We start from the raw sequence: 18,211 nt of genomic DNA, 5'->3' as shown, positions 1-18,211 counted from the left end.
TCTGAACCACTGGGCTCAGATGAGAGACTATGACATGAATTGCAGTTTTTACTGTATACAATGTTTCTGTTCTTACAAAAAAAAAAAAACCTTAGTAATAGAAAGCAGACTTTTAATATGTCCCTGCTATCATTTGTCAGCATGACAAATTTGTCTATCTTTGGATCCTACCACGTTAGAATGTTTAGTTTTAATTCAGCCTACTTCAGAGGCTGGAGAATTGGTTCAGCGGTTAAGAGAACTGGCTACTCTTCCGGAGGACCTAGGTTCGACTCCCAGCACCTGCATAGTAGCTCAAAACCACTTGTAACTCCAGTTCCAGGAAATCCAGTACAAATTTCCGGCTTTTGTGGGCACTTCACCCATATGGTGCATAGACATACATGCAGACAAAATACCTATACACTTAAAATAAAAAATAAATATAATTACATTTCTTTCAATGAATTTTGGCTTGTGATTAAGAAAGAATTTCCATTCCAAGTTCTAAAATGGTCCTAAACATGCTTCTGCCATTTTATATTATGTATTTAATTCAAAGTAGGGTTCTTAGCATTAGCAATTTTAAAATAAAAAATATTCTGAAAAAAAAGTTGAAAAGGCTTCATGTCCTGCAGGAGCAAATACTGAGCCATGATTTAGTTCTCTCTATAAAAAGAAACACATTCGTTACAATGTGCAAATTTGCTTCCATTTACAGTAAATGGTAAAAGCATATGTGAACTCAAGAATTGTCTTAGAATGATTTTCTTTATGATTTATCATCACTAAGTGCTTAGTTTGCTTGTATACTTTGTAATACTATGTCCCTGAGGTTGCGTTAAAGTTTGTCAGATGTGAGTGTAAGAAAGATATGAAATCTATCTCAAGGTCTGTCAAGTTCAAAGATTATTTGGAGAAAGACGGAACTTGAATACTGTTATTTAATACCAAAGAACTGAATCAGTACATAGAAGATTAGAGATTTATGGAAGAGAATTTTTTTTTTAATTCCTGATCTTTAAATAATGCTAGCTGGGCAATGATGGCACACACCTTTAATCCCAGCACTCTGGGAGGCAGGGGCAGGTGGATTTCTGAGTTCAAGGCCAGCCTGGTCTACAGCGTGAGTTCCAGGACAGCCAAGGCTGTACAGAGAAAACCTGTCTCAAAAAAACAAAAATAAAAAACAACAACAACAAAAAAAACAAAACAAAAACAAAACATAAATAATGCTGAGCAGTATCCAAGCATCTTTCTCCAATTTCCAGCATCCTGCCTGCAGATGGCGCTCGTCATCTGAGCCAAATGCCCTTGGACTCGGTTGGTGTAGAGGGCCTACCTAGCAGGGTAGGCTAGAATGCTGACTTTCCCTGGATTTCCTGTTTGACCCAAAACAAACAAAACAAAACAAAACCCAAAACGCCCCATTTCCCAGAATTTAGAGCTCCAAAGCTGGACAACTGGTTTCTTGTTTTCTTCACAACATCAAATTACAAGAAATAAAGTTACAGTAAAAGGTATTTTTATAGTTGAACTTTCTATCAACACTGTGCTTTTCCACTCTAGGGTGACTCCTTAGGACTCCTTGGGTGTAGCTCCATGATCAGTCGGTTTAGTAAAGGAATCCCTAATAGTACATTTCTCAACTAGGAGTAATGTAGGCTATCTAATACTACAGCTAGCTGCTGCTACATTTGTTACTTTTCCTGTTGCTCTAATGAAATACCCTGACAAAAGCAACTTGAGGGAGAAAGGGGTTATTTTGGTTCATAGCTCCAGGTTGTAATCCACCATAGTGCAGAAGTCACAGAAACAAGATTTTAAGGGGGCATTAAGAGTTTGAGGTGACTGTTACATTGTACCACAGTCAAGAGTTTGAGGTGACTCTTACATTGTACCCACAGTCAAGAATTTGAGGTGACTGTTACATTGCACCACAGTCAAGAGTTTGAGGTGGCTGTTACATTGTACCACAGTCAAGGAGCAGTGGGAGATGAAAACTTATGATCATCTCACTTTCTCTAATTTAATAGTCCAGAATTCCAGCCTAAGGAATGGTGCCGCCCATAATGGGCAGGATTTCCCACCTCTATTTACCTACATATACCCCACAGGCATGCCTTGAGGTCCATCTTCCAGGTGATTTTCAAGCTTATCACCTTGATTATTGAGATTAAGCACCACAGATGGGAAGTAAAGATGGCAATATCTTCAGAAAGGTACAATTTAATTGAGCCTAGTTTTTGTGCAGAATAAAGAAAAGAATCAAAACCTTTCCTAGCCTTTCAGCCAGATAACCACTGAATCAGATCCACATGGGAACCTCTCAAGACTCGCAGTAAATACAGCACAATCCTGTTCATACATCTTACTATGCAAAACATATAGCAAAATGACACCATGAGGGACTTAGGAGGGAAAGTTTGTATCTATGTGTTTATTGTAAGTTTTACTGATAAAATGATAAAACATAAAACACTGTATTCCACAAAAATCAATCCAAAAGTTGGCTCTTTGAAAATATTAACAAGACTGACAACCAAATTAGCCAAAAAAGAGAGACAAGACACAAATTAATAAAATTATGGATAAAAAAGGGAATTGTTAGAACAAACTCCAGTGAAATGCAAGATCCTTACGGAATACTTGGAAAACTTCTACTCCAAAAAACAAAAAAAACAAAAAACAAAAAAACAAAACAAAACAAACAAAAAAAAAAAACCCAAAAACTTGGGAACTGGAGAGTTGGCTCAGTGGTTAAGAGCACTAACTGCTCTTCCAGAGGTCCTGAGTTCAATTCCCAGCACCCACATGGTGGCTCACAACCATCTGTAATGGGATCTGATGCCCTCTTCTGGTGTGTCTGAAGGCAGCTACAGTGTTCTCTTATAAATAAAAATAAACAAATCTTTAAAAAAAAAAAAAAAGCTGAGAACCATAGAAGGAATGGACAAAGTTCTCAATGCACATAACCTATCAAAATTAAACCCAGAAGACAGAAACAACTTAAGCAGACTCACAACAAGGAGACCGAAGTAGTGATTTTTAAGTCCTCTCATGGAGCTGGAGGGACGGCTCAGAGTTTCAGAGAGCACAATGCTCTTGCAGAGGAACTGAGTTCTCAGTCCCCATGGTGGGTGGTTCTCACCCACCTGTAACTGCAGCTCTGGGGATCTGTTGCCCCCCTGGATGCCATGGGTACCTGTACACATATACAAACATACACACATGGAAAAATAAAACAGATCTGTTTTTTAAAAGTCTCCTCTTGGGCACCAGTGAGCTTAGCTCAATGCCCTCAGCTGAGCTGTTTGCACAGGTTTCCTGAGAGCAAAACATTCTGCTTGATTCCTGTTTTCTTGCCCGGTGTGGTAGGGACTTCCCAGGTGCCTGACCTATGGCTATGATTGTTTTTTCCTGTTGTTTTTTACCCAGACTCTAGTATATATTGCTGGTCCCTCAGTAAAGCTTTGGCAGTCTCTTTTCTGAACGACCTGTGTCTGTGTTTTCTGTCAATCCCTCAGGCCTACATCGGATACTCGGTACCATGGCGGCATGGGCGTTATCAGTCTCCTCACAAAGAAAGGTCTGGGGCTAGATGAATGCATTTCTAAATACTACCATTTTTTTGTTATTTGGTTTTGAAACAAAATCTCTCTGTGTAGTTTTGATTGTCCTGGCATCATTCCCCTGATATCCTTCTGCCTGATTCCCAAATGCTGGTATTAAAGGCACCCATCACAATGGATAACTTCTGCTACCAAACTTGTAAGGAAGGTCTAATGCCATCATTTCTCAAACTCCTCCACAAAACACTACAAGGACGAGCAGTATCAAACTCAAAGAAGCCAACTGGGATAGCTAACCTTGGTTGTCAACTTGACTACATCTGGAATATTCTAAAACCCAGGAGCCTAGACACACGTGCAAGGGATTTTCATAATTGAATTATTTGAGGTGGGAAGACCCATTCTAAATCTGGGCTATGCACTCTGGTGGCAGCCCACATCAAAGGACAGTGGAAGAAGGAGGCTTTGCTATTTTCCTACTTGTCCTTACTCTTTGCTGGTGAACTCTTCTACCTTGTCATTGCTGGTGGTATTAAACCCAACCTCTTTAGTATTGTAAGATAGACTTAAAACCAAGGCTTGACAGAAAACCTCTAGAACTCTACTGGACTGGGACCGCAGAGACGTCCAGCTTCATAGACTAAAAACAATTGGATTTGTGACCTTTCTATTATGAGACAGCCATTGCTGGCCTGTAGATCAGTTTAATGAGTCACTTGTAAAAGTATCAATTCTATTCATTCTGGTTCTTTAGAGAACCCTGGTTAGCACATTATTACTTCTGTCTTAATTACTCCCTGTTGCATATAACAAAACACCATGACCAAGACAACTTATAAAGGAAAAGTTTTTTGGGCTGTGGCTCCAGAGGGATATAGTCCATGAAGGCAGAGTAGAGGTAGCAGGCAGCACACAGCTGAAATAGCATCTGAGAGCTCACATATAGAACTGCAAGCAGGAGGTGGAGAAAACACTGGGAATGGCAGCTGCTTTGAAACCCCGGTGCCTGCCACCAATGACACACCTCTTCCAACAAGGCCACACCCTCTGATCTTCCTAAACAGTTCCACCCACTGGGGACAAAGTATTCAAATATGAGTCTGGGGGGAGGGGGGCATTCTCACCCAAACCATCACAGATACAACAACAAAGAAAAGCCATCGGTTAGTTTTAATGAGTGAAAACATGGTCTAAGAATGGAGCTCTGTGAGGAGAACTCTGAGTGCTTGTGAGAAAACTCCATTATCCATTATCTTATATCTGTTATTTAATGATTTTAACCAATGCCTGTCCTTGTGATTGTACACAGCTTGAATTCATGGGAACTTTCCTCATGTGACCTTGCTTAACCCTCAGAGTACTGTCTGATGCTCTCAATAAAACTGGCTATTTCATGAGACTTTAGTTCACCTCACTTTTAGGCTCTATTCTCCCAGATCCTCCTGCCTCTAGAACTGTAACTCCATGGTGAACATAGATACAAAAATACTTGATAAAATACAATGTACGTGCCTTTCATACCAGCACTCAAGGAGGTTGAAGCCAGTGGATCTTTGAAAGTCTTAGGCTAGGCTAGTCTACACAGTGAGTTCCAGGGCAGCCAGAGACACACAGAAAGAGTCTATCTACAAATAAATAAATAAATAAATAAACATTAATAATAAAAAATAATAAAATTAAATTTTAAAATTAAGATTTAATAATATAAGACCCAAATATATCACTCCTGGGCATACAACAAAGATCTGTTTCCTACCAAAGAGATATTTAAAAATACATGTCAGCCGCAGCCTGTCAGGCTTCTGCCTGTGCCCAGGGTCTGGGCAGCTCTGAGGGCCGTCTGTGTGCGAGCCCTGTTGGGGGACGTTTGCTCTGCACACTGATGGGCACTTGGAAAAGTTCCCCGCAGCATCTGCCATCTTCACTCCCAGACGGAGCAGACAGGCAGTACCAGGTACACAGAGACAACCCGAGTATAACAGTGCTTGAGGCAAGGTACACTAGGGCTCCAATGGCACCCAATAGTAGGGCAGCACATCAGTAATTGGTGCCAGGTGAAACAGTCATCCAGTGGTGTAGAAATAGCCTTACAGGCTCACAGGGAGTTCAAGCACCAGCCAGTGACAACAGGACCAACTAGCACCAGAGATAACTAGATGGCAAAAGGCAAATGTAGGAATGTTACTATCAGAAATCAAGGTAATATGGCAGCATCTAAACCCAATTCTCCAACAACAGCAAGTCCTGGATACCCTAACACACCAGAAAAACAATATTTGGATTTAAAATCACTGTTCATGATGCTGTTAGAGGAACACAGGAAGTACATAAATCAAAACAACACTGAGATTCCACCTTACACCAGTCAGAATGGCTAAGATGAAAAACTCAGGGGACAGCATTGCTGGAGAGGATGTGTGGAAAAAGGAACATTTCTCCATTGTTGGTGGGATTGCAAGCTGGTAAAACCACTCTGGAAATCACGTTGGCGATTCCTCAGAAAATTAGACATAGTACTACAAAGCAGACCCAGCTATACCACTCCTGGGCATATACCCAGAAGATGTTCCTACATGTAATAAGGACACATGCTCCACTATGTTCATAGCTGCTTTATTTATAATAGCCAGAAGATGGAAAGTGTGGCGAGCCCCCTGACCAGCAGGGGAAGAAGACCACCGACACGAGGATTCTTCTCTGATCACACTTTATTGGAGCGCTTCTTGGTTGTGGGAGAGCTGGAGGCAAGGGGCGAGGGAGGAGGAGAGGGAGCGGCATATATAGGCAGGGCAGGGACTTCCCCCTATTGATAAGCTAGTCAGGCTGGGATAGGTTGCAGCTGTTGCCGGGCAGACTCGTGCTGGAACATGGGCCAAAATAAAGGTGTTTACTGCACTCCTCGGCGCCATCTTGTAATGGCGAATGGTGTGGATCGCCACACTTCCCCCTTTTCTTTTGTATAAACAAGGTACTGGGCAAGAGGGCCAGACCGAAAATATATGTAGCCGTCTCTGTCTTAGGATCGACCTCTCTAGTCCCTCAGCCTTACCCGTCATCGGATCACCTTGTCATCCTCAAGGTTCCATGTCTTAGGTTGGTCAGGGGACAGAGGAAGTTGCCCGTCTCTGAAACGGCTACTTAGGGTCAGCTCCCTCTATAATTGTGCCCAGGGATGAATAGTTGAGTGTCGTGCAAAGCCTCATAGATCTTTGTAGAGGCTAATCCAGGCTTGAGGGGACTGGCCGGCCTCCAGAGCTGCAAAAGCTCGAGCAATGATGACCTTTTCCCTGTTCCTGACAGCTCGCATTTTGCAGAGAAGGAATAGGGTTAAAAGTAATCCTGCCAGGCAAAACGCGCCAAACATGCCAACTCCAATCCACTCCTTAAAATAGGAAAAAGTTTTCACCATCCAGGTGCGAGAAAAAGACCAAAAATAATTTTCACTGGCATGCATCAGGTGAGTCAGCCACCACAGCATCGTTATTCCTCTCCACATTTTCATCGCTGAGATTCGCATCCTCCTCTCTTGGGCTTTCAACTCGGCGGGTCAGCCTCTCTGGAACCCAAATCGGGTCAGTTCGGTCCTGTGGAAAGACACAAACAGCTCCCCAAACAAGCACCTGTCCCTTTTCCTTGAGTCCTATGAGTTGCCGCTACGACCGCAGCAGCCAATCCCGCATTAGTCAAGGGTCCACTGATCTCCCTACATGCTTTCAGCCAGGTGTCAATCCCCCTTCCTTTCCAGGGCGTGATCGCCCGTCTATACTCTCTAGTGCATTGTTCATACACAAGCTGTTTAACCAAGGGTGCAGCTGTTTCTGAATCTCCAAAAACCTTCTCCGCGGCTTCCATCATCCTGGCCACGAACTCCGAGAATGGCTCATTAGGTCCTTGCAATATCTTTGTTAGGTTTCCAGCCACCTCACCCTTTTTTGGCAAGGCTTTCCATGCTCTCTGATAGATATCATTAATTTGAGCATAGACCTCTATTGGGAATTGTGTTTGATTTGCTGCCCATCGGCCTATTCCCAAAAGCATGTCAGCATCCCATTGGGGGTGCTGATTCTGTGCATTTATTCGGGCCTGGGCTTGGGCTGCATCTGCAACTAGGGACTTATAGTCCAGGTATTGTCCGGTGGACAGACTTGCTCTGGCGACCTCGGACCAATCTGATGGAGAGGCTAACCTGCCAATCTGCTCAACAATGTATGAGTATAACTGGAATTTGCTCCATAAGTCTTTGCCGCGTCAACAAGATCTTTCAATTGTTTATAAGGTATAGGCTCATAGTATCTATCATTAGTTTGTGGATTTTGAAAAACAGGAAAAGCAGACGCGAGGCGTTCCCACGTTCTTTTTCCTATAAAGTGCCACCCCCCACCAGAAGGGTGATACGGGGGTGGAGCCAGGGATGCGCACGGGGCCGAGGGCGCCACTGGTCCCGCACCTGTTCTGGCTTTATTCAAATTTGGTTGCCGCCCATAACGGTCGCTCTCATATTCTGCGGCAGCTTCCTCAAGCTCCTCTTCTTCCTCCTCTGACAATCTCTCCTCTTCTGATTCCTCTAATATTTCTAAGTTAGCAAACTCTTCCAGTACTGGATATAGGGGTTCCTTTTTACCTTCCCCTTGTTTTATTTTTCTTTTCTTTTCCTTTTTATCCTTTTTGTATTTTGCAGGCCTGTCTTCCTCCCCCTCTTTTGATTCGGCTTCTGATAGACTATCCTGGTGTGTAGCCAAGGCTTTGCGTCCTTGCTTAATTAGCTCCATGTTTTTACTGTCCTTAAGGCACGAATGGACCAGTTTCCATAAGGGAATCGATCCTCGGCCGATCCTATCCTCCTGCTTTGCCCTCTCAAGATCTTTTCCTAGTTTTTTCCAGCAACCGAGGCTAAGATCGCCCGAAACGGCGAACCAAGGCGCTGCCTTATCAATATCCTTCACTATGGTTTCTACTGTGCGCGGTGATACCTTCAGTCCTCGCTGTTTTAGCAGACCCTGTATAGGGGCCGCAAAGTCACAGGTGCCAGGTCCGGCCCCCAAGTTATTACCCATACTGCCCACTTATCTACGAGGGACTTACAGTACAGCAAGAAACGCCGCTTTATCTACAGCGGTCTTACTTTCGTTTCAAGCCCAACAAAGGCACTCCTCACCAGGTTTGTGACAGCGAAGCCAAAAACAGCACAAAAGAGTTACCACGACTGCACAGAGAAAATTCGGGCGAACACCAAAGGGTCAACAGGATAGCCGAACCACATACCTGGGGAGACCTTACCGACGTCGCCGCTCCGTGTGTAGAGTTCTGAATCCTTCTTCGGCCCCTCACTTGTGTCCGCTGGGCGCAAGAATTCCCGGGTTTCGGCACCAGCTGTGGCGAGCCCCCTGACCAGCAGGGGAAGAAGACCACCGACACGAGGATTCTTCTCTGATCACACTTTATTGGAGCGCTTCTTGGTTGTGGGAGAGCTGGAGGCAAGGGGCGAGGGAGGAGGAGAGGGAGCGGCATATATAGGCAGGGCAGGAACTTCCCCCTATTGATAAGCTAGTCAGGCTGGGATAGGTTGCAGCTGTTGCCGGGCAGACTCGTGCTGGAACATGGGCCAAAATAAAGGTGTTTACTGCACTCCTCGGCGCCATCTTGTAATGGCGAATGGTGTGGATCGCCACAGGAAAGAACCCAGATGTCCCTCAACAGAGGAATGGATACAGAAACTATTGTATATATACACAATGGAGTACTATTCAGTTATTAAAAAACAATGAATTCATGAAATTCTTAGGCAAATGGATGGAACTAGAAAGTGTCATCCTGATCGACGCAACACAATAACAAAAGAACATACATAGTATGCAGTCACTAATAAGTAGATGTTAGCCCAAAAGCTCAAAATAAACAAGTTACAATTCACCAATCTCGAGAAGAATGAGGACTTAATGAGGATGCTTCGGTTCCTCTAAGAAATGGAACATAGTACTCACAGGAGCAATAAGGGAGACAATATATGGAGCAGAGACTGAAGTAAAGGCCACCCAGAGACTGCCCTACCTGGGGATTCATCCTATAAATAGTCAACAAACCCTGACACCACTATGGACAACAAGAAGTGTATACCAAAAGGAGCATGCCATGGTTGTCTCTGGAGGGGCCCTGCCAGAGCCTTACAAATACAGAGGCAGATGCTAGCAACCAACTATTGGACTGAGCATGGGGTCCCCAATGGAGGAGCTTGAGGATGGTCCAGAGGAGCTGAAGGGGTTTACAGCCCCATGGGAAGAACAATGATTTTGGCCACCCAGACACCCCCAAGACTCCCAGGGACTGAACCATCATCCAAGGGGCACACATGGTTCCAGCCAAAAATGTGGCAGAGGAAGGCCTTCTTAGGCATCAGTGGGAGGAATGGTCCTTGGTCAGGTAAAGGCTAAACAGAGGCCCGAACAAAGGGAAACGGAGGTGGGGGAGGAAGAAATGTGTTCGGTGGAGAGGCATAAACGTGGAGGCAGGGGAAAGGAAAAAGGGGTTGGGGATCTTAGGGGAGGGGGGATATCAGGAAAGGTTTTACCATTAGTAATGTAAATGAAGACGATAATCAATAAAAAATAAATTAATTAAAAAAAAGAAATAAATACAGGAGAACATGAATCAAAAGGTAGAAGCCCTTACAAGGGAAACACAAAAATCATTTAAAGAAATTCAGGAGAATATGGGTCAACAGATAGAAGCCAATAAAGAGGAAATGCAAAAATCACTCAAAGAAATACAGAACTTGCGTCAACAGGCAGAAGTTATGAAAGAGGAAACACAAAAATCTCTTAAAGAATTCCAGGAAAACACAAACAAGAGAAGGAACTGAGAAAAACCATACATGATCTAAAAACAGAAGTATAAACAACTAAGAAATCACAAAGAGAGACAACTTTGGAGATAGAAAACCTTGGGAAGAAATCACGGCCATAAATGCAAATATCAACAACAAAATACAAGAGATAGAAGAAAGAATCTCAGATGCCGAAGATACCATAGAAACTATGGACTCAACAGTTAAAGAAAATGCAAAATGCAAAAAGCTTGTAACCCAAAACATCCAGGAAATCCAGGACACAATGAGAAGACCAAACCTAAGGATTATAGGTATAGATTAGAGTGAAGATTTGCAACCTAAAGGGCTAGCAAATATCTTCAACAAAATTATGGAAGAAAACTTCCCTAACCTAAAGAAAGAGATGCCCACGAATATACAAGAAGCCTACAGAACTCCAAAAGACTGGACCAGAACAGAAATACCTCCTGTCACATAATAATCAAAACCCCAAATGTACTAAACAAAGAAAGAATATTAAAGGCAATAAGAGAAAAAGGCCAAGTAACATATAAAGGAAGTCCTATCAGAATTATACCAGACTTCTCACCAGAGACCATGAAAGCTAGAAGATCCTGAGCAGATCTCATACAGACTCCAAAAGAACACAAATGCCAGCCAAGACTACTATACCCAGCAAAACTCTCAATCACCATAGATGAAGAAACCAAGATATTCCATGATAAAACCAAATTTACACAATATCTTTCCACAAACCCAGCCCTACAAAGGATAATAGGTGGAAAACACCAATACAAGGAGGGAAACTACACCGTGGAAAAAGCAAGATAGTAACCTTCTTCCATCAAACCCAAAAGAAGATAACCACTCAAATATAAAAATAACATCAAAAATAACAGGAAGTAATAATCACTATTCTTTAATATCTCTTAACATCAATGGACTCAATTCCCCAATAAAAAGACATAGACTAACAGACTGTATATATAAACAGGATCCTACATTTTGCTGGATGCAGGAAACACACCTCAGTGTCAAAGACAAGCACTACCTCAGAGCAAAAGGCTGGAAGTCAATTTTACAAGCAAATGGTCTTAGGAAACAAGCTGTAGTAGCCATTCTAATATCAGATAAAATTGGCTTTCAACCTAAAGTCATTAAAAGAGACACAGAAGGGCACTTTCTTACTGGTCAAAGGAAAAATCCACCAAGAAGAGCTCTCAATTCTGAACATCTATGCTCCAAATGCAAGGGTACCCTCATTCATAAAAGAAACTTTACTAAAGGTCAAAGCACATATTTCACCTAACACAATAATTGTGGGTGACTTCAACACTCCACTCTCCTCAATGGACCGATAAGGAAAAAAGAAACTAAACAGGGACGCAATGAAACTAATTGAAGCTTTGAACCAATTGGATTTAACAGATATATATAGAATATTTCATCCTAAAGCAAAAGAATATACCTTTTTCTCAGCACTTCACGGTACCTTCTCCAAAATTGACCAAATAATTGGTCACAAGACAGACCTCAACAACTATAAGAAGATCAAAATAATCCCATGCCTCCTATCAGCTCACTATGGAGTGAGAGTTGTTTTCAATAGCAACAAAAACAACAGCAAGTCCACATACACATGGAAATGGAATAATACTCAATGATACCTTGGTCAAGGAAGAAATAAAGAAAGAAATCAAAGACTTTTTAGAATTTAATGAAAATGAAGCACAACATACCCAAATCTTTGGGACACAATGAAAGCAGTGGTAAGAGGAAAACTCATAGCCCTGAGTGCCTCCAAAAAGAAACTGGAGAGAGCATACACTAGAAGCTTAACGGTACAACTGAAAGCCCTGGAACAAAAAGAAGCTAATTCACCCAGGAGGAGTAGAAGACAGGAAATCATCAAAGCAGGGCTGAAATCAATCAAGTAGAAACAAAGAGAACCATACAAAGAATCAACAAAACCAGGAGCTGGTTCTTTGAGAAAATCAACAAGATCGATAAACCCTTAGCTAGACTAACCAAAGGACACAGAGACAGTATCCAAATTAACAAAATTAGAAGTGAAAAGGGGTATATAAAAATAGAAACTGAGGAAATTTTAAAAATCATCAGATTCTACTACAAAACCCTATACTCAACACAATTGGAAAATCTGGAGGAAATGGACAATTTCCTAGCAGATACCAAATACCAAAATTAAATCAGGATCAAATAGATCATCTAAACAGCCCCATAACCCCTAAAGAAATAAAGGGGTCATAGAAAGTCTTCCAACCAAAAAAAAAGCAAAGTACCAGATGGTTTTAGTGCAGAATTCTATCAGACCTTCAAAGAAGACCTAACACCAATACACTTCAAACTATTCCACAAAAGAGAAACAGAAGGAACACTACCCAACTGGTTCTATGTAGCCACAATTATGCTGATACCAAAACCACACAAAGATCCAACAAAGAAAGAGAATTTCAGGCTAATTTCTCTTATGAATATCGATGCAAAAATACTCAATAAAATTCTTGCCAACTGAATCCAAGAACACATCAAAACGATCATTCACCATGATCAAGTAGGCTTCATCCCAGGGATGCAGGGATGGTTCAATATCCGGAAATCCATCAATGCAATCCACTTCATAAACAAACTCAAAGAAAACAACCACAGGGTCATTTCATTAGATGCTGAAAAAGCATTTGACAAAATTCAGCATCCTTTCATGGTAAAAGTCATGGAAAGAACAGGAATTCAAGGCCTAAGCAGGGCGGTGGTGGTGGTACATGCCTTTGATCCCAGTACTTGGGAGGCAGAGACAGGCGGATTTCTGAGTTCAAGACCAGCCTGGTCTACAAAGTGAGTTCCAGGACAGCCCGAACTACACAGAGAAACCCTGTCTCCAGAAAACAAAATAAAAAACAAACCAAAAACAACAACAACAAAAAAAAGGAATTCAAGGCCCATACCTAAACATAGTAAAAGCAATATACAGCAAACTGGTAGCCAACATCAAACTAAATGGAAAGAAATTTGAAGCAATCCCACTAAAATCAGGGACTAGACAAGGTTGCCCCCTCTTTCCATATCTTTTCAAGATAGTACTTGAAGTTCTAGCTAGAGCAATTAGACAACATAAGGAGGTCAAAGGAATACAAATTGGAAAGGAAGAAGTTAAACTATCACTATTTGCAGATGATATGATAGTATACTTAAGTGACCCAAAAAAACCCTACCAGAGAACTCCTACAACTGATAAACAACTTCAGCAAAGTGGCTGGTTATAAAATCAACTCAAGCAAATCAGTAGCATTCCTATACTCAAAGGATAAGCAGGCTGAGAAAGAAATTAGGGAAATGACACCCTTCACAATAACCACAAACAGTATAAAGTATCTTGGAGTGACTCTAACCAAACAAGTGAAAGATCTGTATGAGAAGAACCTCAGGTCTCTGAAGAAGGAAATCGAAGACTTCAGAAAAATGGAAAAATCTTCCATGCTCGTAGATTGGCTGGATATATATAGTTAAAATGGCCATCTTGCCAAAAGCAATATACAGCTTCAACACAATCCCCATCAAAATCACAACTCAGTTCTTCATAGAGTTAGAAAGAGCAGTTCTCAAATTCATCTAGAATAACAAAAAACTCAGGATAGCTAAAACTATTCTCAACAGTAAAAGAACTTCTGGGGGAATCAGTATCCCGGACCTCAAGCAATACTACAGAGCAATAGTGTTAAAAACTTCATGGTATTGGTATAGTGACAGGCAGGCAGATCAGTGGAATAGGATTGAAGACCCAGAAATGAACCCACACACCTATGGTCACTTGATCTTCAACAAAGGAGCTGAAACCATCCAGTAGAAAAAAAGATAGCCTTTTCAACAAATGGTGCTGGTTCAACTGGAGGTCAGCATGCAGAAGAATGCAAATTGATCCATTCTTCTCTCTTTGTACTAAGTTCAACTCCAAGTGGACCAAGGACCTCCACATAAAACCAGACACACTGAAACTAATAGAAAAGAAACTGGGGAAGACCCTTGAGGACATGGGCACAGGGGAAAAGTTCCTGAACAGAACACCAATAGCTTATGCTCTAAGATCAAGAATTGACAAATGGGACCTCATAAAATTGCAAAGTTTCTCTAAGGCAAAGGACACTGTCAAAAGGACAAAACGGCAATCAACAAATTGGGAAAAGATCTTCACCAACCCTACATCCACCGGAGGGCTAATATCCAAGATATACAAAGAACTCAAGAAGTTAGAATCCAGAGAACCAAATAACCCTATTAAAAGATGGGGTACAGAGCTAAACAAAGAATTTTCACCCAAAGAACTTCAAATGGCTAAGAAGCACCTTAAGAGATGTTCAACATCATTAGTCATTAGGGAAATGCAAATCAAAACTGCCCTGAGATTTCACCTCACACCAGTCAGAATGGCTAAGATTAAAAACTCAGGAGACAGCAGGTGTTGGCAAGGATGTAGAGAAAGAGGAACACTCCTCCACTGCTGGTGGGAATGCAAGTTGATACAACCACTGTGGAAATCAGTCTGGCGGTTCCTCAGAAAACTAGTCATGACACTTCTTGAGGACCCTGCTATACCACTCCTGGGCAAATACCCAGAAGGTTCCCCAGCATGCAATAAGGACACATGCTCCACTATGTTCATAGCAGCCTTATTTATAATAGCCAGAAGCTGGAAAGAACCCAGATGTCACTCAATGGAGGAATGGATACAGAAAATGTGGTATATTTACACAATGGAATACTACTCAGCAATTAAAAACAATGAATTCATGAAATTCTTAGGCAAATGGTTGGAATTGGAAAATATCATCCTAAGTGAGGTAAACAATCACAAAGAACACACATGGAATGCAGTCACTGATAAGTGGATATTAACCCAGAAGCTCTGAATACCCAAGACACAATTTACATATCAAATCATTCCCAAGAAGAAGGAAGGAGAGGGCCCTGGTCCTGGAAAGGCTTGATGCAGCATTATAGGGGATTACCAGGACAGAGAAGTGGGAGGGGGTTGATTGGGTAACAGGCAGAGGGAAGAGGGCTTATGGGACTCATGGGGAGGGGGGAACCGGGAAAGGGGAAATCATATGGAATATAAACAAAGAATATAGAAAAGAAAAAAGAAAAGAAAAAAATAAATAAATTTTCTGTTATTCTGTATTACAAATTAAAAAAAAATACTTGTCTGTTGTTGTTGCTCTAGTCACAAAAGCAAAGAAATGGACTCAGCCCAGATATTCATTGGTTGATTAATAAATAATCAAAATAAAGATATGGGATCTATACACAATAGAATTTTATTTCCCCATAAAGTGTTAGACGTGGGAGGGGGGCAATGCCATGACTGTCTGATTAAAGCAAGCTATATTTGGAACTGCCTGGCCAGCTGACTCTTCCAAAGTCAGGATTTCAGAGAGCAGACCCTCACTGGTTTTTGAGGTCCCTTTTATGATGAAGGGTTAGGTTTGATAGAAAACAGCTGTCAAGATAATTGGCTGTTAGCAGTCACTATAGACAGACCAACCGTGAGGCCCTGTAAGAGCTGTCTGTAACCAGTTTCCCTCTTTTTACCTCATTTACCTCTCCTCCTTCTGCTCATCCTGTTTCTCTCCTTGACTTTCTCTCTCCCTCTTCCTCTCCCTTCTCCTCTTCCTCCTCTTCTTTCTTCTTTGATATTAACGTGATCCTGCGCATGTTCTCCCCAAAACTTTGGGCTCCTTACTGTTTCTCTGAAGCACCCTTCCCCTCTCACCATGGGATTGACTTACACTGATAAACATGCCAGCTAAGCTCGGATAGCCTGGCTTTCTCTCTCTTCTCCACCTTCCTCCCTGAAGCAGATGTTGAGGTTCACAGCTAACTTGCCCTGCAGTTTTCCTAGTAAACTCTAATAAAAAGTGCCTGTTCAAGCTTCTGAATCCATTCTTAAATTATTTTACTAATGAAACTAAGAACTCTGAGAAGGGAGCCCAATTTCCCTGGTAACATTACCCACCCAGAAAGTACTGCCACAAAGAGGAAGAAAAAGGAAATGACTTATATGAATACCTACTAAGACAAAACGATGTTTATTACAAGCAATCTGCTACACAGATTGCAAAGGCAGAAGGAAATCTCACCTTTTAATATCATCAGCCAAAACCAGTGACACACTTTCCAAGATAAATGAAAATAGTCCTCAAATAAAAAGATATGAAAACACCGTCTGACATCACACATCTCATCCCATATCCCCTTGGTAATTGGGGTGACCATCTAAAGTGCCTTTAATCCAAAGGAATAATGCATTTTTCTCCTCTCTGGAGTCAGATGTGAGACAAAATCAGGCTTCTTCCCTCCCAGGGAATTTGGGAGATAAGATACAGCCTTCTCTACCGACTACATTTCAAAGCTATGGCTCCCAGCTTTCTGTGAAAACATTCCCAGGGGGTAAAACTGACAGGAGATTTTAAATGAGCTTTATAAAGGTTTTTATACACCTCCAAAGAACATGAGAGAATGAGCATTGACAGGTGTTTAAAAATGAAAATGAAGAAAATCTCACCCTTCTTTTGCATCTTAGGGAATCATTTTTTGTATCTGTCTATCAATCTATTTGAAGTTACTATGTGAAACCATAGAATACCCAGGTATGCTTGTGTGAACACGGTCCTGTTACAAACATAAAACTTAAATTTCATTAAAATTTTTAAATCTTAGTAGGACAGTAGTGGTGCATACCTTTAATGCCAGCATTTCGAAGCAGAGGTAGATGGATCTCTGAGTTCAAGGTTAGCCTGGTCTACAGAGTGAGTTCAAGGAAACCCTGTCTCAAAAAAAAACAAAAAACAAAAAACAAAAACAAACAAAAACAAAAAAACAAAAAACAAAAAAAAAACAGAAAAAAGAAAGTAAAAGCTAAATCTTTTTTATTAGTGTGTGTGTGTGTGTGTATCTGTGTGTGTGAGTCATCTAGCAACCCCAAATTTCATGTAATTTTTAAACATCATAAAATATTAGTGTTCTTTTGATTTTCATCAAAACATTACAGATTTTAAAAGACTTTATTATTTTGCAAGTTAGCACAGCAAGAAACAATATATTGGGAATGGAGAGATGGCTCAGTTGCTGAGCGTATCGGCTTATCTTTCAAAGGACCTGGGTTCCATTGCCAGCACCCATATGGTGGCTCACAGCTATCTGTAACTCCAGTCTCCTCTTCTGAACTTCTAGGGTACCAGGCGCACTCACAGTACGCAGACCTACATGCAGGGAAAATACCCACATATAAAAAATAAAATAATAAATAAAACTGTACTCGGAACCCTTGGGCTGGTCGCTGACTATGGTCATGCCTAAAGATGACGGTCTTGCCGTTGTCTTGGTTTTGTCAGTATTTCCATCAGACAACACATTTAATTCTCTAAATTCATTTCCTAGGGGTGATATAACAAAGCCAATAAACTGCTTAACTCAAAACAACAGATATTGATTTTTTTCCATCCTCCTGGAGTCTGGAATTTGAAACTAAGATGCTAGTTTCAGGGTTGGTTCCTGCAAGAAGTTCAAAGAAGAAAACTTGCTTGCCTGCCTCCGTTTTACACAGTCCTTGGCACTTTTTGACTTATAGTTTATCACTTCAGTCTCTGTCTCTATCACAAGCTGACTTGATTCCCCATTGTCTGCCCAAACTTCCATGTGCATAGATTTCCTCCTCCTCCTCTTCCTCCTCTGCCTTTTCCTCCTCTTCTTCCTCTTCCTCCACCACCACCATTTTTTTCCTCCTCCTCCACCTCTTCCTCCCCCCCCCTTTTTTTTGTTT

The sequence above is a fragment of the Apodemus sylvaticus genome, chromosome 15 (assembly GCF_947179515.1).
Source record: "Apodemus sylvaticus chromosome 15, mApoSyl1.1, whole genome shotgun sequence".
NCBI lineage: Eukaryota > Metazoa > Chordata > Mammalia > Rodentia > Muridae > Apodemus > Apodemus sylvaticus.
Note: the sequence above shows the minus strand (reverse complement) of the source record.